Consider the following 22,947-nt stretch of genomic DNA (forward strand, 5'->3'; position numbering starts at 1 on the left):
GAAGCCTCTCATGAGGAACTTTGTCAAACGCCTTCTGAAAATCCAAGTATACTATATCTACCAGTTCACCTTTATCCATATGTTTATTAACTCCTTCAAAAAAGTGAAGCAGATTTGTGAGGCAAGACTTGCCCTGGGTAAAGCCATGCTGACTTTGTTCCATTAAACCATGTCTTTCTATATGTTCTGTGATTTTGATGTTTAGAACACTTTCCACTATTTTTCCTGGCACTGAAGTCAGGCTAACCGGTCTGTAGTTTCCCGGATCGCCCCTGGAGCCCTTTTTAAATATTGGGGTTACATTTGCTATCCTCCAGTCTTCAGGTACAATGGATGTTTTTAATGATAAGTTACAAATTTTTACTAATAGGTCTGAAATTTCATTTTTTAGTTCCTTCAGAACTCTGGGGTGTATACCATCCGGTCCAGGTGATTTACTACTCTTCAGTTTGTCAATCAGGCCTACCACATCTTCTAGGTTCACCGTGATTTGATTCAATCCATCTGAATCATTACCCATGAAAACCTTCTCCATTACGGGTACCTCCCCAACATCCTCTTCAGTAAACACAGAAGCAAAGAAATCATTTAATCTTTCCGCGATGGCCTTATCTTCTCTAAGTGCCCCTTTAACCCCTCGATCATCTAACGGTCCAACTGACTCCCTCACAGGCTTTCTGCTTCGGATATATTTAAAAAAGTTTTTACTGTGAGTTTTTGCCTCTACAGCCAACTTCTTTTCAAATTCTCTCTTAGCCTGTCTTATCAGTGTCTTACATTTAACTTGCCAATTTTTATGCTTTATCCTATTTTCTTCTGTTGGATCCTTCTTCCAATTTTTGAATGAGGATCTTTTGGCTAAAATAGCTTCTTTCACCTCCCCTTTTAACCATGCCGGTAATCGTTTTGCCTTCTTTCCACCTTTCTTAATGTGTGGAATACATCTGGACTGTGCTTCTAGAATGGTATTTTTTAACAATGACCACGCCTCTTGCACATTTTTTACTTTTGTAGCTGCTCCTTTCAGTTTTTTTCTAACAATTTTTCTCATTTTATCAAAGTTTCCCTATTGAAAGTTTAGCACGAGAGCCTTGGATTTGCACACTGTTCCTTCTAAATAAAAAATAAACCGTATTTACAATAGTAAAAAATCTCACCAATGACAAGTCAGACTCTCCCCAAAACCTACCAGCAAATAGATGTAATGAAATAGCTAATTTCTTCAGTGACAAAATTACGAGCCTAAAAACAAAAATCCCAAATACAACTAAGCAAGAAATTAAAATGCAAAAAAGAGACGTTAAACAATGGACTACATTTAATGAGATATCAGAACTAGAAGTCGAATCTATGCTAAAAAAGCTAAATCCCGCCCCACACGCATATGACACAAAACCAACCATAGACATTAAAAAAGTACCCAACACAGTATCCCCGACATTAGCAAAGATCATTAATCTATCCTTAGAGGAAGGAACCATGCCAGATACTCTAAAAGGAGCTATCGTAAAACCAATTTTAAAGAAAAAAAACAGCAACCACTTATCCTGAGCAACTACAGACCAGTATCAAATTTACCCCTAATTGCAAAATTAATAGAAAAAACTATACAAAATCAATTAGCGGAACACTTAGATAGCAATAATATCCTATATCCATCACAACATGGCTTTCGTAAACACTATAGCACAGAAACACTACTACTATCGCTAACAGACAACATAATGAGAGGTTTCGACAGTGGTAAACATTACATTCTAGTGATGCTAGACCTGTCTGCGGCCTTTGAAATTGTGAATCATGACATATTATTAAATAGATTAGAAGAAATAGGACTAAGCAACAAAACAATCAACTGGTTCAGATCATATCTAAATAACAGATACTTCCAAGTACAGATCAAAGACATAATATCAGAAAAAATAAACCAAACAGGAGTTCCACAGAGATCAATCTTGTCCGCCACACTTTTCAACATATACCTGTTGCCGCTATGTCACCTGCTGGCTGGTCTGGGCATCACACATTACATATACGCTGATGATATTCAATTAATACTACCCATCGATACAATTGAAAAAACATTAAACATAGCTAACATGTAACTAGATATTATCGAACAGCTACTAAACCAAATGGAATTATGTATTTATTTATTTATTTATTTAACAGCTTTTAATATACCGGTGTTCGTGGGACACATCACGCCGGTTTACAGTAAAACTTGAGAAAGACGGAAAGTTACAATAAACAGGGCGAGGGTATGGGAGCAGGTGCGAAAAAGGGTGGGAGTGAGGGGGATAGGTAGGAGGAAAGTATAGAAGCTGAGAAGGTAGAGACGTAACTAAAAAAGGGTGGGGGGTATTTATAGGGGAGAGAAAACAGAATTCCTACATTTAGAACAAAAAAATATAGAGACCATTCAAAACCCAATCACACTCAAAAACAACCAAAAAATAGAATTAGCAGAGAAAGTACGGAACCTCGGAGTGATAATTGACACGGAACTAAGCATGAAACAACACATATCCTTAAAAGTAAAGGAAGGATACGCCAAACTTATGATTCTCAGAAGACTAAAACCACTACTAACAACTACCAACTTTTGATCAGTGCTACAAGCCTTAATTTTCGCAAGCACTGATTACTGTAACTCCCTACTACTAGGCTTACCATACACCACAATAAGACCACTACAAATACTACAACACACACACACACACACACACACACACACAGCTGCAAGAATTCTAACTGGTAAAAGAAAGAGAGACCACATCACCGAAACCCTAGCTGAACTACACTGGTTACCCATTGAGCAAAGAATACAATACAAAACCCTATGTACCATACATAAATTAATACATAATGAAAAAGCAGAACGGCTGAACACTGCCCTTCGTGTACACGTCCCTCACAGTAACCTGAGATCAGCAAATAAAGCTTTACTAACCATTCCCTCAATCAAAACAGCAAGACTAACCCAAGTAAGGGAAAGAGCGCTTTCCTTAGCAGGACCTATGCTATGGAACTCCATGCCTGTCGAGATCCGCTTACAAAGAGACATCAAAACCTTCAGAAAAAATTTAAAAACATGGTTATTTAAACAAGCGTACAACAAAGAGAATAGATAATAGAATCCAGGGAAGTGTAAGGTGCGGACAGCAGAACATTGACACACTTCACCTTAATCAATATGTGTGTATTTTATTTTTTCTCTCACCTCTAAAGGAGAAGACAATTACAATTATAAATCTAATCTTGTTTTCAAAATCAATACAGATAGAAATGGACAGGATTCATCACATTTACCAAATAATTTATTATAAAACTATGTTACCGAACTTTGATGGCATCTGTTTGTTATAAGTTGATACATTTACCTACATTATTTTATGTGCCTTACTGTAAACCGTTGTGATGGGAACCATCTTAACGACGGTATAGAAAAGATTTTAAATAAATAAATTAAATAAATGTCTCGAGGCATCCGAGTAGGGCTGGGAGGATCTTGTGCTTTCGGCAGGGGTTGAGCCCGGGGCGCAGCCGGGGCATATTATTATTTATTTTTTATTTTTAATTTTTATATACCGAAGTTCTAGTAGGGACTACAAATCACTCCGGTTTACATAAAACGAAGAACTGCTCAACAGATAGCGGAGCTTTACATGGAACCATATAACATATGGAACAGTATAACTGGTTGACAATTTAACATATTGTGCCTGAACGAAGGCTTGTAGCCCTTAGAAAAATTCTAACCAGGAGAAGGTCCCTGGGTCCATGGTAATCCCAGGGGGAGTCGGCGTAGGAGCCCCTGAGGTGCTCTCTTGTGGAGAGGCCATCTCAGAGATGCACAGATTGGGGAACTATAGTCTGCAGTAGTTCCAGACCCATCCCCAGACAGTGAGGGGGTTAGGATTTGGTTCCTTCTGGGCTTCCTCGCAATGCTAGTACAAGCAGGATTCCAGCTGCGCGGCTCTTATGTGGTAGGTTGTGCAAAGAGTGCCTTCTTGGGTGCCAATGCCATTGCCTCTAGCTGTAAACGCGGCTGTGCGTGTAGTTGTGCGGGCGGTATATGCTCGGTTGTGCGAGCAGCTGTGTGCGCGTCTGTATTGGACGCGTGTAAGTTAGGCGCATCGACTGCCCGGCCTGCCCCATGCGTACCGCCGGTCGAGAAGGGAAGATGGCACAGACACCCCCCCCCCCCCCCCGCATGTAAGATGGCACCCCCGAGGTTGTCCACCCAAGGTTGTCCACATGGACCCCTGCACTGGATCGGGGCCTAGCCCAACCAGGGCTGCTCAACCCTTTTACCTTGCCGGGAAGGAGATCGAATTGGTACGGCAATCTGAGCCTTGGAGACCAGAGACCTGAATTTAAAGTTTTCTGCTTACCTGGTCTCGGCGCTTACTGATCGAGTGCTGGGACGGTCTCCAGCTGCGGGGGGGAGAGGGCTTTACCTTCACCGCTGTGCTCGGTTTTGCACCCGCTGCCTTTCAGCCACTCTGGGGGCTAAGTCCACGCCGGGAACCAGCCACCGGACCAAGGCACACCTCTGAGGGATTTTGGAAATCACCTCAGGAATTCTCAACTGGGAAAGGGAACCCTTAGGATTCACCACAGGAGAGCGGGGCTCGATCTTCTTCAAGGTAAATTTCCTTTTTCGTTCTTCTTTGCTGTATTTGTTAACACTATGCTAGTGTGTAGGATAGTGTCCGCATCTGCTAGGAGATGGAGAGATACTGAAGAGCTGAGGATACTGCAGGGGTATATCTAGAGTGACGTCAGCTTTGAAATCTGACTCCATCTCCCATCTGCTAGCAAAAGAGCACATAACCCACTGGTCCTGAGTCCATCTGGCTACACACTAGGAAATGCACCATACTGGGAGAACTGTATACACCATGTGTCATTGATTTCAGAAATCATCCCATCCTTTGCCATAGAAGCCATCTTGCACCCTTCATTATATGGACTGAAGTGCTTACACTTTTTTATTTTTTATTTATGAATTTCAAAATAATTACAAGAACATTCCTGTTATATGCAATCTGTAGAACAAATTGAATCATGCAATACTCATAATTACATTACTATATAGGAAAATAATATCAATTTGCTCTAGCCTAATTACAGGTAAACTAAGAGACTCCTCCATAGGAAAAAATTGAGCAATTTTACCTATCAATAATACCTAATCATATAGGAATAAGCGCTGAAAATACCCCTATATTATTTTCTACGGTTATCTATAAACCCAGGAGATTTCTAAATTGCTCTGGATTAAGAAAAGAATAATCTTTCTCCCCAAATTTGACAATACAACAGCATGGGTATTTTAAAAGAAAGAATCCACCCTTATCCACAACTTCCTTTCTCAAAGCTAAGAAATACCTTCTACGTAATTGAGTAGATCTAATTAGATCTGGAAACATCCAAATCTTTTGCCCATAAAAGGTACTTAATCTATTATGGAAAAAATATTTAAGTATATTATCCTTATCAGTTATGAAAGCGAATTGTATAAGCAGTGTACCTCTTTGTTTTAATGTAGGGAAAAAAGAAACAACATAACATGCACTTTTTCCCCCGAAAAGTGTGTGTGGGGGGGGGGGGGGGAAATGTCTGTGCGGCTTATGGAGCGAGTATAAAAAAAAAACTAAAAATCTAACTACAACCCCCCACCCTCCTGACCCTCCCAAGACCTGCCAAAAGTCCCTGGTGGTCCAGTGGGAGTTCAGGAGCTGTCCGGGAGCGATCTCCTGCACTTGGGCCGTCGGCTGCCAGTAATCAGAATGGCGCCGACGGCCCTTTGCCCTCACTATGTCACTGGGACCGACCAATGGTACCGGTAGCCCCTGTGACATCGTAAGGGCAAAGGGCCGTCGGTGCCATTTTGATTACTGGCAGCCGACGGCCCAAGTGCAGGAGATCGCTCCCAGACCCCTGCTGGACCACCAGGGACTTTTGGCAGGTCTTGGGGGGGTCAGGAGGGTGGGGGGCTGTAGTTAATTAATTTGGCAGGTCTTGGGGAGGCCAGGAGGGTGGGGGGTTAATTAATTTAAAGGGTTGGGATGGGTTGTTTTTTTTTTGGGGGGGGGGGGGGGGGGGTTTCCACAGAAAGAGAAAGATAAAAGTTTTCTGATCTGGGGAGTGGACCGAAATGGCCCTCCCCAGACCCGAAAACAAAATGGGGACAAAACAAAATGTTATGCACTCCCCTAATTTGCTCCATAAGACACATAGACGCCCGGGGCAGAGCCGATATAGCACAAACATTTTTTTTTTTAATTTTCCCCCTCTGAATCCTAGGTGCGTCTTATGGAGCGAAAAAATACGGTAATTCAAGATTCTTTAAATATTTATGATTTACTTGAGAAATCACAAGAAGAGTTACAAATTTAAAAAAATTGCTTACACTTTATACCTGATCTTCTCTTTATGTTTGTCTTGTTCTATGGGGGGTGGCCTTACCTAAATGCTGGTTTTCCTTTGTTTTATGAGGCGATGTACCTTTCTATGACATGTAATTACTGCTTGTCACAAGAAAAATATTTTTATGATATACCTAGTCAATATCTAGTTATGTACCTATTTGCAGATGCCACTATTTAGATTTTCAAGTTAATGATACAGTCTGAATTAATGCAGTTATTAGTCCCTATATTCTAAGTGCTTTGTAACATTTTCCAGTCCTATAACTTCTGAAACGTATATGCATATACTTGCTGAGTCAGCTAGGTGACTCTTTGATATGTTCTCCTTTAACTATGGAAGCTGGTCTGATGACACTAACCAATCGCCCTGTTCCACTGCTTGCTACTTTCAGTCAGGTCGATCCAGTAAAGTGTGCTCCGTCGGAGCGCACTGTCACCCTGCTCTGGGCACGTGTTTTCCCTTACCCCTTATTCAGTAAGGGGAGGAAAACACGCGGCCCACCCGCGGCACCTAATAGGGCCCTCAACATGCAAATGCATGTTGAGGGCCCTATTAGGTATGCCCGAGCGATCCAGTAAGTAAAATGTGCAGCCAAGCCGCACATTTTACTCTAAGAAATTAGCGCCGACCCAAAGGTCGGCGCTAATTTCTTCCGGCGCCAGGAAAGTGCACAGAAAAGCAGTAAAAACTGCTTTTCTGTGCACCCTCCGACTTAATATCATAGCGATATTAAGTCGGAGGTCCCCAAAAGTAAAAAAAAGTAAAAAAAAAAAAAAAAAAAAAATTTTGAATTCGGCCCGCAGCTGTCGGGCCGAAAACCGGATGCTCAATTTTGCCGGCGTCCGGTTTCCGAGCCCGTGGCTGTCAGCGGGCTCGAGAACCGACGCCGGCAAAATTGAGCGTCGGCTGTCAAACCCGCTGACAGCCGCCGCTCCAGGCCAAAAGGAGGCGCTAGGGACGCGCTAGTGTCCCTAGCGCCTCCTTTTCCTCGTTTGCACCGCGTCAGCTCATTTGCATACTGGATCGCTCGCACCGGCCAAGGGCCGGTGCGTGCGCCGGGAGAGCGGGCGTTCGTCCGCTCTCCCACGGACTTTACTGGATCGACCTGACAGTGATGTGTCTTGTTGTGGATCAAATGTTCCTGAGAGTTCCTGATTCTTTGCCCACCTGTCCTTTTCTCTGGACCTTCCCTTCCCTGTTGTGAACTTTGATGTCTCAGCAGTGATTCGAGGTTCAAAAGGGATGTATAATTCTGCCTGCTGGACTGTATACCAGCATATGTCAAATACGTGCTGTTCTGTTTGCTGTAAGAAATGCAGCTAATTGCAACTACCGAATGCTTCCTGTTTTATCATTCTCTTGCTTGCCCTACACTGCTGGTGCCTCTGCACAAGCCTTTTCTCTTACTTCTTCTTCTGCAGCCAGCATCTATTTATTTTATTTATTTATTTATTTATTTAACATTTTTATATACCGGCATTCGTAGGACACATCATGTCGGTTCACAATTAACTGAGAAAGGAAATTACATTGAACAAGGGGGGTTTAACTGGGAGAATTGGATAATAATTGGATAAAAGGAACAAGGTAAAAAGCGAAGAACGAGAGAAAAGAGAAAGCAAGCATGGATAACTTAATTGGAAAGATATGGGTTTAAAATTACATATTACATATGTGAACTTATTTACAACGTTGGGGGGAGGGGTGAGGGGAGAGGGAAAGGGGGGGAGAAAATATGCGAGAGGGGAGGTAAAGGTAAAGGAGAGATTGATATGGTAAAGAAGGCGGGGGGGGGGGAGGCGGAAGAGGCGGGGGGGGGGGGGGGGGAGGGGGGGGGGGGGGAGTTAGGGGGAGCATGGGGTATGCTGGAAGGGTTACCAGGGTGGGAAAGGTGGGAAGGGCTGTATGGAGAATGCAGGTTCCTGTATGCGTGGGAGGCCCTAGGGTTGAGAGGAGTTGGGGTAGGCCTGTTTAAACAGCCATGTTTTATTCCTTTTTTGAAGTGGCTCAGGGATGGTTCTAGTCGGAGTTTGGCCGGGAGGGAGTTCCAGAGGAGGGGCCCTGCGATAGAGAAGGCTCTTTCCCTGGTGGCGGTGAGGTGCCCAATTTTGAGTGAGGGGGTTTGGAGGGTGCCGGCGAGGGCGTTTCTGGTGGGGCGGTTCGATTGTCGGAATTGAGGCATATCTTCAAGCCAGGGGGAGCTGTTTTTTGTATAGAGTGTTATGTAGGATGGTAAGTGTTTTGTATTGGGAACGGAATGCAATGGGGAGCCAGTGGAGATTTTGTAGTATGGAGTGATATGATCGGATTTTCTTGTGTTTGTTAGGATACGTGCCATGGCATTTTGGAGGATTTGAAGAGGTTTAGTAGTAGAGGCTGGGAGCCTAGGAAAAGGGCGTTGCAATAATCGAGTTTGGATAACATGGTGGTTTGCATGACGGTGCGGAAATTCATGGGCGTGAAGGAGGGGCTTCAGTTTTTTGAGGGTTTGGAGTTTAAAGAAGCCTCCTTTTAGCAGTGATTTAATGTGGGATTTCAAATTTAGTTGGTTGTCTAGGTAAACTCCTAAGTCTCTGACGCTATGTGGTAGTGATTGAGCTTGTGAGGCGTTTTGGATCGTATGGTGGATCGAGTCGGAAGATTGATTTGTTAGGATAAGGATTTCAGTTTTGGAGGTGTTGAGTGCAAGGTGGAGATTGGAGAGGAGTGAGTTGATGGAGGTCAGACAAGTTTCCCAGTACTGCAGGGTTTCGTTGAGGGATTTTCGAATGGGAATCAAAATTTGTACGTCATCTGAGTATAGGAAGAATTTCAGTCCTAGTTTAGAGAGTAAGTGGCAGAGTGGGAGTAAGTAAATATTGAAGAGGGTGGATGATAGGGAGGAGCCTTGTGGGACGCCCTGCGTGAGGGGAATGTGAGCGGATTCGAAGTCATCGAGTTTGACTAAGTACATTCTATGATCTAGGTATGAGGAGAACCACGATAGGGCTGTGTTTGATATGCCTATCTCGGATAAGCGTGATACTAGGATTTGATGGTTCACAGTATCAAATGCGGCTGAGATATCTAGGAGGGCAAGGATGTAGGATTGGCTGTGGTCCATGCCCTTAAGGATGGTATCTGTTATGGCGAGAGTAGGTTTTTCGGTGCTTCGGTCTTGGCGGAAGCCATATTGGGAAGGGTGTATGTAAAATATTGTTTTCTTCTAGGAATTCTGTGAGTTGGGTGTTGACCACCTTCTCCATGATTTTGGAGATAAAAGGTAGATTCGATATGGGTCTGTAGTTTGCAGGATCATTGTGGTCAAGGGTGGGTTTTTTTAGTAGGGGCTTTACAATAGCAAGCTTAAGGGGGTCGGGAACTTTGCCGGTGGTGATGGAGCAATTTATAATGTCTGCTATTGGTTTTGCAATGGCGGTAGGAATGGTAAGGAGGATTTTTGATGGGATGGTGTCTGCGGTGTGGGTGGCTGGCCGCATCTTTTTTAGTATGGATTTCAATTTCCTCAAGGAGGTGAGGTCAAGGAGCTGAGGGTACCTCCATTGTGGAAAGGTAGTGGGTCTGTAGGGGCAGGGTTGGATGGGAGCCGAGTTTAAGATTTTGGAGATTTTATTTTTAAAATAGTCGGCAAGCTTCTCACATTTCTCTAAGCTGTTTTCATCTTGGGGGGAGGGAAAGGGGGATTTTGTGAGATCTGAAACGAAGGAGAATAAGGCGTTGGGGTTGAAAGTGTAGTTATGGATTTTGGCTGCATAATAATCACGTTTGGCGAGGAGAATAGCTTGCCGGTATGTATGCAAAGTATGCTTGTAAGCCATATTGAGGGAGGGTGTGGGTTGTTTACGCCAGGTGCGTTCCTTGGATCGGAGCTCTTGCTTTAGTGTTCTTAGTTCATTTGTGTACATGGTTTTTTTTTTTCAGTGCGTGTCGGTGTTATGGTTTTGTGGATGGTGGGGCAGAGGGCATTAGCGATGTCGGAGATGGACTTATCCCAGGACTGTAGAGCAGTATCTGGATTGGTGAGGTCGAGATATTCACTAATATTGTTGAATGCTAGGGAGAGTTGCTCAGAAGGACATGGTTTACGGAAGGAGATCGTTTTCTTTTTTAGTGGATTTGAGATCGGTGTGTTGGTGTTGATAGTAAGGTGGGCATTGATGAGAAAGTGGTCGGACCAGGGGATGGGGGTGGTGGTGGGTGCGTGTGGTACTATGATGTCTGTATTTACGAAAAGGAGGTCGAGTGTGTGACCAGCTTTGTGTGTAGGCTTGGAGATAAGTTGTCTGAAACCCAGGGCGTTTAAGGTGACGAGTAGGGTTTCACAGGCAGGCGTTGCGGGGAGGGTGTCAATATGGAGATTGAAGTCTCCGAGAATTACTGCGGGTATATCTGGTTTTATGTTTTCAGTGATGTTTTCGATGAAGGGGGATGGGTCCTGTTCGAGTATTCCAGGAGGGGCGTAGATAAGGCATATCTGCAGGGATTTCGATTTAAGTAGGCCAATTTCAAGTCTTGGTGGGGGGGAGATGGTTTGTAGCTTAAGGTTGAGGTGTTTCTTGGTAGCTAGGAGTAAGCCTCCTCCTCTTTTTTTAGGCCTTGGGATTGAGAAAATGTCGTATGACTGTGTGGGGAGTTGGTTGATAAAAACATGGTCAGACTTTTTTAACCAGGATTCTGTGATCGCACAGATATCAGGGTTGGTGTCAGTGAGCAAATCTTGGAGTATGGGGGCTTTTTTAAGAGTGGATTGTGCATTGAAGAGGGAGATGGCGAGCGTGGCTAGGCCTAGGAGTTGTGTGATGGGGGAAGTCATGATGGGGATTAGGGATTTTTGTTGGGTTAGGAGGTGAGGGTGTACTTGGCGTAGGATTCGCCGGTTGGGATGGTGTATGATAGGTATAGTAGGGAAACACATTTTTTTTGGGGGGGGGAGTGAGGACAGGTGGAGAGGAGGACAAATTTTGAAGTGTTGGCACAGAATGCAATTAAACAAATTGTGAAATGTGGGCACAGAATGCAGATTGTGAAATGTGGGCACAGAATGCAATTAAACAGAGTGCAATTAAACAGAATGCAATTTTAAACAGTTTTACAGCAATTGTAGCAGGTTACTGCAGATGCATGCAGCGTACTGCAAAAGAACAGATTAAGGCAACTTAAACAAATTAACGTGGTGTAGCAGGAGTATGTAAGATGTAAATTTAACAGCTGAAAGCAGTTGATAAGAGTGAACCAGGTGAATGGCTTAATGCAAAATAACAAACTAAAAGCAATTGAACATGGTAGGTAGGCATTTAAATAGCATAGTTTATGAATTGCAGATACTGTTATGTCCATTGATTGAGAGGAGTGAAAGTGCAGGACACACTTACGTTTGATGCGCTTGATGTGAGGAGCACGAAAAAGGAAGCATTTAGCATGGGGGGCAGACCTTAGTGAGCTGTTCATGGCCTGTCCTTAGTGAAAGTGTTCTCTTGGTGTTAGTTCTCGTCTCCACATGACAAGCGTCAGATTTTGACGGGGTGTTCTTGGCCTTAGGTGCCTTGCTGGATGCAGGGCGAACCGAAGGGGCGAAACAAAGGGGCAGGCCCCTTTGTCGCGCTCCTTCGTGCGCGCGACGCTCGGCGCGCGACGCCAGGGAGAGGGGTGATTTAAATACCCCGCTGGTCGCGCCTCTGACGTCACCGCAGCGCCGGGTTCGTGGGCGGAGCTTGGTCTGTGGTCGGCGGTTCGTGAGAGGGCCTACAGCCCGGATCGAGGCCGGCTGGAGGCGAGGGCTCGTGGCCCTGATGGTCGTCGGCTGTGGGAGGAGGTTCGCGGCCTTGCAGGTAAGGACAGCGGCTGGACGGCAGTCGGGTTAGGCCGGCGATCGGCTGGACGGCAGGCGAGTTAGGCCGGCGATCGGCGAGGGAGCTCGATCGGTGTGAGCGGAACAGGAGGCCTTACCCCGACGGGCTCCAGCGCCGATTGCGCAGGCCAAGTTCACCACTGGATCACCTTTGAGGCGCCGATGGAAGAAGAGGAGTAAGTCGGGGAGAGCGGCGATTTAAATACCCCGCTGGTCACGCCTCTGACGTCACCGCAGCGCCGGGTTCGTGGGCAGAGCTTGGTCTGTGGTCGGCGGTTCGTGCGAGGGCCTACGGCCCGGATCGAGGCCGGCTGGAGGCGAGGGCTCGTGGCCCTGATGGTCGTCGGCTGTGGGAGGAGGTTCGCGGCCTTGCAGGTAAGGACAGCGGCTGGACGGCAGTCGGGTTAGGCCGGCGATCGGCTGGACGGCAGGCGAGTTAGGCCGGCGATCGGCGAGGGAGCTCGATCGGGGTGAGCGGAACAGGAGGCCTTACCCCGACGGGCTCCAGCGCCGATTGCGCAGGCCAAGTTCACCGCTGGATCACCTTTGAGGCGCCGATGGAAGAAGAGGAGTAAGTCGGGGAGAGCGGCGATTTAAATACCCCGCTGGTCGCGCCTCTGACGTCACCGCAGCGCCGGGTTCGTGGGCGGAGCTTGGTCTGTGGTCGGCGGTTCGTGCGAGGGCCTTCGGCCCGGATCGAGGCCGGCTGGAGGCGAGGGCTCGTGGCCCTGATGGTCGTCGGCTGTGGGAGGAGGTTCGCGGCCTTGCAGGTAAGGACAGCGGCTGGACGGCAGTCGGGTTAGGCCGGCGATCGGCTGGACGGCAGGCGAGTTAGGCCGGCGATCGGCGAGGGAGCTCGATCGGGGTGAGCGGAACAGGAGGCCTTACCCCGACGGGCTCCAGCGCCGATTGCGCAGGCCAAGTTCACCGCTGGATCACCTTTGAGGCGCCGATGGAAGAAGAGGAGTAAGTCGGGGAGAGCGGCGATTTAAATACCCCGCTGGTCGCGCCTCTGACGTCACCGCAGCGCCGGGTTCGTGGGCGGAGCTTGGTCTGTGGTCGGCGGTTCGTGCGAGGGCCTACGGCCCGGATCGAGGCCGGCTGGAGGCGAGGGCTCGTGGCCCTGATGGTCGTCGGCTGTGGGAGGAGGTTCGCGGCCTTGCAGGTAAGGACAGCGGCTGGACGGCAGTCGGGTTAGGCCGTCCAGCCGCTGGTCTTCCATATTCTATTCCCCCTGCTTCTAACCTTAACCAACATACTGAATTTGGTTATTCCCCTTCTACAATGAGTTCTCTGTATAACTTTTTGGGCATTTCTTCCTGTAGAGTTTGGTTTACAACCTCTTATGGATGTTTTCTGGTAGTGTGGCATTTCTGTTTACCTATACTCCCACTTCTGCCTATGACCAGAACATGTCTTATGCTATTCAACATCTTTGTAACCTGTCCTACATTATGTATGCACAAGACAGTGTGAATTTTTCTGCTGACTCTTAGTTTTCCTGCCTTCCTTCACTCTCCTGGTTACGTACATTGCTTATATCCCTGTTTACTATTTTTGCGATTCTTATCCTTTCTTGGTGGTGTTGTTTTCAATGCTCTTTTTCTCTCTAATCATATATTCACACTTCTTCCTCTTCTGTTTTATACCTTTCCACTCATTATGAGACTATACACCTTGCAGAGACTCGCCCAGTGTAAATGATATTATATGAGAAAACCAGTACTTTCCATACTGCTTTCTCTTGTTTTTCCTATTTTTATACTTGTTACAACATTATTATGTGATTACTTCACTCAAAGATAATATGTGGTCTTACTATTATATCTTTTCTCTTCTTTATAATGCAGCCATACCTGCAGCTCAACAATAGAGCTAACAGACATCTAGTGGAACTTAATCACAAAACGTGTCTATCTATGAGTATCACTTACATTAGTAGTGATCTAGAGGGATACATGCACTATTCTGTACACACAATATACACCAAAGGTTAGCAGTTAGCCTACACCTTTTAGCCCATTTGCCATGATCAATTATTACTGTTCTGTTTTCCCCTCTGGTACTTGGGTGTGCCACTATGACCATTTGTAAGTGGCACAAGAGGGAAATTATATGTATGCCTGAGCTTGAGACCAACATGGAGACAGCAACTGACCCAGAATCCTCTGCTATCTTAGCCTTTCTGGCTGTGTGAACTTTAAATGCCCTACTGAGCATGACCTAGAGGAATTCCAAGGACACCTGGACAGCAGTTGAAGCTGGCGACAATTTGTGATGCCTAATTATAGGGTCACAAGAATAGAAGGCAATGGTTAGAACCTCAGGCTAGAATGTCGATTACAGGGCCATCGGTAATAGAGGCATCTGTAACCACAGCACACAGCCTAAGATATGATTGCCCTGAGCAGCAAGATTTTAACAGAAAGGAAAATTAGTTCTTACCTGTTAATTTACGTTCCTGTAGTACCACGGATCAGTCCAGACCATGGGTTGAGCCTCCTGTCCAGCAGATGGAGACAGACCAAAACTGAAAGGGTATCCTATATCAGGACAGAGCCTACCCTGCAGCCCTTCAGTATAACCATTGTCAAAGCAGATAAGAACAAAGATAACCAAGAAAAAATCAAGCAAGTAACTGAAAACTCAAGTGAGTAACAAACGAAGCCATTACAAACATTGAATGGTCTCTGTAGAAGAACGCTCTTGCAAATCCTTGGTCATCAAACATAGATGCTTCCGATGTCCTTAAGACAATAATAGGTAACTTTCTTCCAGAGACCTGTAGAAAAGAGCTTTGAGTGGACGGCAGAAAAAGAAAAACAGGGAAGGGTGTCTGGACTGATCCGTGGTATTAGGAACGAAAATTAACAAGTAAGAACTAATTTTCCTTTCCCTGTACATACCCGGATCAGTCCAGACCATGGGATGTACCAAAAGTTCCCTAAAACGGATGGGACCGAGACAGTCCCTGCTCGAAGCACCTGCTGACCGAAAGAACCAAAAACCGGTGCTTGCACATCCAGACGGTCATGGTGAGCAAAGGTATGCAGGGATTTCCATGTAGCGGCCCTGCATATTTCCTGCGGAGAGACTGATTGACTCTCCGCCCATGAAGTAGCCTGAGAACGCAAAGAATGAGCTTTTAAGCCCTCAGGAACATAAGAAATAAGAACATAAGAAATTGCCATGCTGGGTCCATCAAGCCCAGCATCTTGTTTCCAACAGAGGCCAAAACCAGGCCACAAGAACCTGGCAATTATCTGAACGCTAAGAAGATCCCATGCTGCTGATACAATTAATAGCAGTGGCTATTCCTAAGTAAATTTGATTAATAGCCGTTAATGGACTTTGCCTCCAAGAACTCATCCAAACCTTTTTTGAACCCAGCTATACTAACTGCACTAACCACATCCTCTGGCAACAAATTCCATAGCTTTATTGTGCGTTGAGTGAAAAAGAATTTTCTCCGATTAGTTTTAAATGTGCCACATGCTAACTTCATGGAATGCCCCCTAGTCCTTCTATTATTCGAAAGTGTAAATAACCGATTCACATCAACTCGTTCAAGACCTCTCATGATCTTAAAGACCTCTATCATATCCCCCCTCAGTCGTCTCTTCTCCAAGCTGAACAGCCCTAACCTCTTCAGCCTTTTCTCATAGGGGAGCTGTTCCATCCCCTTTATCGTTTTGGTTGCCCTTCTCTGTACCTTCTCCATCGCAACTATATCTTTTTTGAGATGTGGCGACCAGAATTGTACACCGTATTCAAGGTGTGGTCTCACCATGGAGCGATATAGAGGCATTATGACATTTTCCATTTTAATAACCATTCCCTTCCTAATAATTCCTAACATTCTGTTTGCTTTTTTGACTGCAGCAGCACACTGAGCCGACGATTTTAAAGTATTATCCACTATGATGCCTAGATCTTTTTCCTGGGTGGTAGCTCCTAATATAGAACCTAACATCGTGTAACTATAGCAAGGGTTATTTTTCCCTATATGCAACACCTTGCACTTGTCCACATTAAATTTCATCTGCCATTTGGATACCCAATCTTCCAAGGTCCTCCTGTAATGTATCACAGTCTGCTTGTTATTTAACTACTCTGAATAATTTTGAATCATCCGCAAATTTGATAACCTCACTCGTCGTATTCCTTTCCACATCATTTATATATATATATATTGAAAAGCACCGGTCGAAGTACAGATCCCTGAGGCACTCCACTGTTTTACCTTTTCCACTGAGAAAATTGACCATTTAATCCTACTCTCTGTTTCCTGTCTTTTAACCAGTTTGTAATCCATGAAAGGACATCGCCTCCTATCCCATGACTTTTTAGTTTTCGTAAAAGCCTCTCATGAGGAACTTTGTCAAACGCTTTCTGAAAATCCAAATACACTATATCTAACGGTTCACCTTTATCCACATGTTTATTAACCCCTTCAAAAAAATGAAGCAGATTTGTTAGGCAAGTCTTCCCTTGGGTAAATCCGTGTTGACTGTGTTCCATTAAATCATGTCTTTCTATATGCTCTACGATTCTGATCTTGAGAATAGTTTCCACTATTTTTCCCGGCACTGAAGTTAGGCGCACTGGTCTATAGTTACCCGTATTGCCCCAGGAGCCTTTTTTAAATATTGGGGTTACATTGGCCACCCTCCAGTCTTCAGGTACAATGGATGATTTTAATGATAGGTTACAAATTTTAACTAATAGATCAGAAATTTCATTCAGTTCCCTAGTATGCATACCATCCGGTCTAGGTGATTTGCTACTCTTTAGTTTGTCAATCTGGCCAACCTTGGCAGATATTGGCCGACGAATTTGCTTCCTTCAACCACCGGGCAATAGTAGTCTTAGAAGCCTGTTTGCCCCTATTTGGACCACTCCAGAGAACAAAAAGATGATCGGAGAACGCGGGAAGCTCCACAGACTGGTTGTCACGAAAGGAATGATAAGGAATGATAAGGGGAATGGAACAACTCCCCTATGAGGAAAGACTAAAGAGGTTAGGACTTTTCAGCTTGGAGAAGAGACGACTGAGGGGGGATATGATAGAGGTGTTTAAAATCATGAGAGGTCTAGAACGGGTAGATGTGAATCGGTTATTTACTCTTTCGGATAGTAGAAAGACTAGGGGGCACTCCATGAAGTTAGCATGTGGCACATTTAAAACTAATCGGAGAAAGTTCTTTTTTACTCAACGCACAATTAAACTCTGGAATTTGTTGCCAGAGAATGTGGTTAGTGCAGTTAGTATAGCTGTGTTTAAAAAAGGATTGGATAAGTTCTTGGAGGAGAAGTCCATTACCTGCTATTAAGTTCACTTAGAGAATAGCCACTGCCATTAGTAATGGTTACATGGAATAGACTTAGTTTTTGGGTACTTGCCAGGTTCTTATGGCCTGGATTGGCCACTGTTGGAAACAGGATGCTGGGCTTGATGGACCCTTGGACTGACCCAGTATGGCATTTTCTTATGTTCTTATGTTCTTAAGGAAGAAACAACCTTTGGCAAGAAGGAAGGAACAGTTTTGAGAGAAACCCCTGAGTCAGAAAACCGCAGGAAGGGCTCCCGACAGGACAATGCTTGGATCTCCGATACCCGTCAAGCAGAACAAATAGATACCAGAAAAACTGTCTTGAGCGTAAGATCCTTGAGAGTAGCCCGAAGGAGGGGTTCGTACGGAGTCACACAGAGAGCCCGAAGGACCAAATTGAGACTCCAGGACGGACAAGTGGACCGGACGGGTGGCCTCAAATGCTTGGCAACCCTGAGGAACCGAACAACGAAAGGGTGAGACACTACAGCGTGACCGTCCACCCGACCTAAGAGAGAACCAAGAGTGGACACTTGGATGCGCAACGAGCTAAAGGAAAGTCCCTTGGAAGACCCTTCTGAAGGAAGGAAAGAAAGAACCACCGAAACCGGGTCCGAGCGCGCCAAAACACCCGATTCAGTGCAGACATTCTCAAAGCCTTTCCAGACGCGCACATAAGCCAACGAAGTAGCTGGCTTACGAGCCCGAAGGAGAGTAGCGATAACTTCCTCCTTATATCCCTTGTGTCTCGGTCTTCTCCGTTTAAAAGCCAGGCCGCTAGACAAAAGCGATCCGCCTGGTCGAAAAATATGGGACCCTGCCGAAGTAGGCACGGGAGATGACCGAGACGAAGAGGCCCTTCCGTCGCCAGGTTTACCAGCTCTGCGAACCACAGCCTGCGGGGCCATTCGGGAGCCACCAGGATAACCGGCCCTTTGTGAAGTTCTATTCTTCGGAAACACATAGAGGACGACGTAGTGGGGCCAGGGGAGAGCCAGAGCATCCACTCCCTCCGAACAGGATGCCCAAGGTTGCCATGAGGTCCAGGTGAGGGGGACCCCACCTACTGATGATCAGCTCCATCGCTCCGCCGGAGAGCTCCCACTCGCCCGGATCGAAATGCTGGCAGCTCAGGAAATCGGCTTGCACATTCTCCTTGCCCGCTATGTGGGAGGCTGCTAGACACTCCAGACGATGCGCCGCCTAGGCAAGGAGCCGGATGGCTTCCAGGGCCACTAGGCGACTCCGGGTGCCCCATGCCGATTGATTTGTGTGTTAGCAGCACGCTAACACACAAATCTCCTACGTTAGAGACCTTGGAGTCATAACAGATAGTCACCTGAGCCTAAAGCAATTCATAAACCACACTACAAAGAAGTGCTTCTACAAGTTACACGTTCTCAAAAAACTCAAGCCGCTTCTTTTTCATTATGACTTCAGATCTGTTCTCCAAGCCATTCTGTTTTCCAAGGTCAATTACTGCAATTCCATCTTGCAAGGTCTTCCTGCTACTACAATAAAACCCCCTCCAGTTGCTCCAAAATGCGGCGGCAAGAATTCTGACGAATACTAATCGGAGAGAGCATATCTCTACAGTATTAAAAGATCTTCACTGGCTCCCAGTAAACTTTAGGATTCTCCATAAACGCTCACAATTATTCACAAAAGCATTCACCATCAGACCCCTCTTGACCTGCGACCAGACCCTTAAGGGTCTGGTCACAGAGTGAAATTTGAGAGGGTGAAGGGATCCACATGTTCCTCCAATCAAAGTGGTGCACCACTCAAACATCAGAGACTGGGCATTCTCAACAATAGGTCCCTCCATCTGGAACGCCATGCCCCCGGACCTCAGGCAGGAAACCTGTCTACTAACATTTAAAAAGAAACTCAAAACATGGCTTTTCGGTCGAGCCTTCCCTATTCCTAGCCCTACAGCTTAACTCAGAATTGTTCTCACCGCCTCTGTAAATAAACAAATACTAAATTTGTTACAAATAACAAATACTTATATTTGTTATTTGACGACTTGTTTTATTGTAACGCCATAGCCGCGATTGTTCTGTTACAATAGAAACAGATATGATTTGATATTTTTTTCCAAGAATGTTGGTATATAAAAATTCTAAATAAATAAATAAATAAAGCGTACAAATACGTCACAATGAGGCTGGTTCCTCTGCCTCCCTCCCACATCTTCATTTGTATATGGTAAACTATCTTTGTTCTCCCCTCTTTATTTCTTTTCCCCAGTTTACGCGCCCTGTGTTACAATGTAACTTTATGCTTCCACAAATTTTGTCTCTTGTTACTTGTTTCTGTTAATTGCTTAGTTCCATGTAAACCGAGTTGATTTGATTTGTATCAAGAAAATCGGTATATAAAAGCCTTAAATAAAATAAAATAAATAAATGTAAGCTACCGTAGTGGAGCTGTCGGAAAGGACTCTTATCGCCCTGCTGCGGAGTAGAGGGAGAAAAACCTAAAGAGCCAGACGGACCGCTCGGGCCTCCAGGCAATTGATGTGCCAGCTGGACTGGACTGGTGACCAGGAACCCTGCGTGGTCTATGACTGGCAGACCGCTCTCCAGCTGGAGAGACTGGCATCCGTCGTGACTATAATCCACTGTGGAATCTGAAGGGGCATCCCCCTCAGGAGGTGCGGAAGCGATAGCCACCACTGTATGTCAGCGACGGTAGAGTCCGAAAGTGGAAGAATCGTCTGAAACTGCTCAGACACCGGCTGCCAATGGGACAGCAAAGTTCTCTGTAATGGTCGCATATGCGCAAAAACCCAAGGAACCAGGTCGATGGTGGAAGCCATGGTCCCCAGTACCTGAAGGTAGTCCCATGCCGTCGGAAGCGGGAGCAAGAGCAGGTTGCGCACTTGATCCATAAGCTTGGACGCCTGAGCGTGTGGGAGGAACACCTTGCCAACCCGGGTATCGAAGCGCGCCCCCAGAAATTCCAACACCTGAGAAGGCTGTAAATTGCTTTTGGAGAAATTGACTATCCACCCGAGAGAGGTAAGGAGAGCAAGGACCCGGTCAACTGCCTGTCGACAGAGAATCTCCGACTTGGCCCGCACGAGCCAGTCGTCCAGGTAAGGATGGACCAGGACTCCTCCTCGCCGGAGGGCAGCCACCACCACCACCACCATGACTTTGGTAAAAGTGCGCGATGCGGTGGCTAGACCAAATGGCAGCGCCCGGAACTGAAAATGCTGGTCCAAGATGTGGAAGCGCAGATACCTCTGATGCTCGTGACGAATCGAGATGTGTAAGTAAGCCTCCGTCAGGTTGAGGGAGGCCAGATATTCGCCCGAGTGAACAGCTGCTATGACCGCCCTCAGCGTCTCCATCCGAAAATGTGGTACCTTGAGGGCCCATTTGACTCTCTTGAGGTCCAAACTTGGACGGAAGGAACTGTCCTTTTTTGGTACTACGAAGTAGATGGAATACTGGCCGGCGCCAAGTTCGTCCGTTGGGACCGGGACAATAGTCCCCAGTCCCTGGAGCGAGTTTGATCCACGGCAGCCCACTTCAGCCATCCGCAAGGAGAGACTACGTGCAGATCCGGCAGATCTCGAGCAAACTCTAAAGCGTAACCATTTCTTATAATCGAGGACCCACTGGTCTGACATAATTTTGGCCCATTCCTCGTAAAACAGGGAGAGATGACCACAGAGGTTGGGAACGGGGGAATGGGCCGGCCGAATCTGGAACCACCCGCACCCTGACAGGCCCCTGCAGATCCGGAGCCGCAGGGGCGAGCGGAGGGGGCATCCGCGGAATCTTGGCAGGAAGGGGACCTGAGGAAGGGTCATCTTCCTCCTGCAAGCTGGCCAGATAACCCTGCATGCTCCTCAGCAAGAAAAAGGAAAATTAGTTCTTACCTGTTAATTTTCATTCCTGTAGTACCACGGATCAGTCCAGACCATGGGTTGAGCCTCCTGTCCAGCAGGTGGAGACAGACTAAAACTGAAAGGGCATCATATATGAGGACAGAGCCTACCCTGTAGCCTTTCAGTATAACTATTGTCAAAGCAGAAAAAGAAACATCATGGAACAAGCAAGTAACAGGAGAACTCGAGCAAACAACAAGAGATCTCTGAAAATTGGAAACAAGAGAAAACAACAAATGAACTCTATATGTATGGGCAACTCTTGCTTAAACGCCCACAACCATCACATAGGTGCTTCTGGTGCCTCCCAGTAAGGGACACTTAGAACAGAGGACACAGTATTGGATGGATAGAATAAGGATCTTCGAGCGGACAGGAAGACAAGAAAGGGAAGGGCGTCCGGACTGATCCGTGGTACTACAGGAATGAAAATTAACAGGTAAGAACTAATTTTCCTTTCCCTGTACGTACCTGGATCAGTCCAGACCATGGGATGTACCAAAGCTTCCCTAGACAGGGTGGGACCTTGACAGTCCCGCTCGAAGTACCCGCCGCCCAAAGGATCCAAACACTGGCGCCTGAACATCCAGACGGTAATGGCTAGCAAACGTATGCAGGGACTTCCAAGTAGCAGCCCTGCATATCTCCTGTGGGGAGACTGACTGGCTTTCCGCCCTGGAAGCCACCTGAGAGCGCAAGGAATGGGCCTTAAGACCCTCCGGGACTGGACATCCCTGACAGAAGAAGGACAAAGAGATCGCTTCCTTCAACCAGCGAGATATCGTAGTCTAAGAGGCCTGTTTAGGAGAAAACGCGGGGAGCTCCACCGACTGGCTGACATAAAAAGAAGGAACTGTTTCTGCCTGGTTTTGAACCAGGGACCTTTTCACGTGTTAGGCGAATGTGATAACCACTACACTACAGGAACTCAGGTCATTAGATATATGTAGTGAGTGTGTCCTGAGGGTTAGGGTTTACATTTTATGTTTGGTTTTCTCAGTGGTTGCAGTCCCCCTGAGGAAGCAAACGCATGTGAAACAAGGGCCGCTTGTCGGGGTCAGACCACGTGTACGCAGTCAAGCTCATAAATGGACATCTTCAAAGACAGGGACTACGCAAGCGAGACCAGTTTTTAAGGAACTGCACAGATGGATGTGGTTTAAATAGACTGTAAGTGGATGTTTCCACAGGGAACTGGGTATAAGTTGCACTGAATAACATTACATATCTGTTTTGCAATTGTATATACTGGTCTTATTGTGTATTCTCCTGACAGTTTTTTAATGAATGAATGAGAGTGTGTGTGTATATGTTTTTATATTTGATGGACACATTCCTGAAAAGATTTGAAATTATGTTAATAAAATTGTACACTTTTCTCTTATTTTGTGTGGTGTGAGACCGTATAGAGAAAATAGTTC

The 22,947-nt window shown here is 45.9% G+C and overlaps 1 protein-coding gene and 1 non-coding gene across 4 annotated transcripts in view; both read right to left on the reverse strand.

Moving 5' to 3' along the window:
- Window positions 1-22,947, reverse strand: part of YLPM1 (YLP motif containing 1) — a 443,744-nt gene that overhangs the window by 155,072 nt on the left and 265,725 nt on the right. The window lies entirely within an intron of this gene.
- TRNAV-AAC lies at window positions 22,381-22,454 on the reverse strand. Its single transcript has one exon. It is a non-coding gene; the product is annotated as a tRNA-Val (tRNA).

The sequence above is a fragment of the Rhinatrema bivittatum genome, chromosome 4 (genome assembly GCF_901001135.1).
Source record: "Rhinatrema bivittatum chromosome 4, aRhiBiv1.1, whole genome shotgun sequence".
Classification (NCBI taxonomy): domain Eukaryota; kingdom Metazoa; phylum Chordata; class Amphibia; order Gymnophiona; family Rhinatrematidae; genus Rhinatrema; species Rhinatrema bivittatum.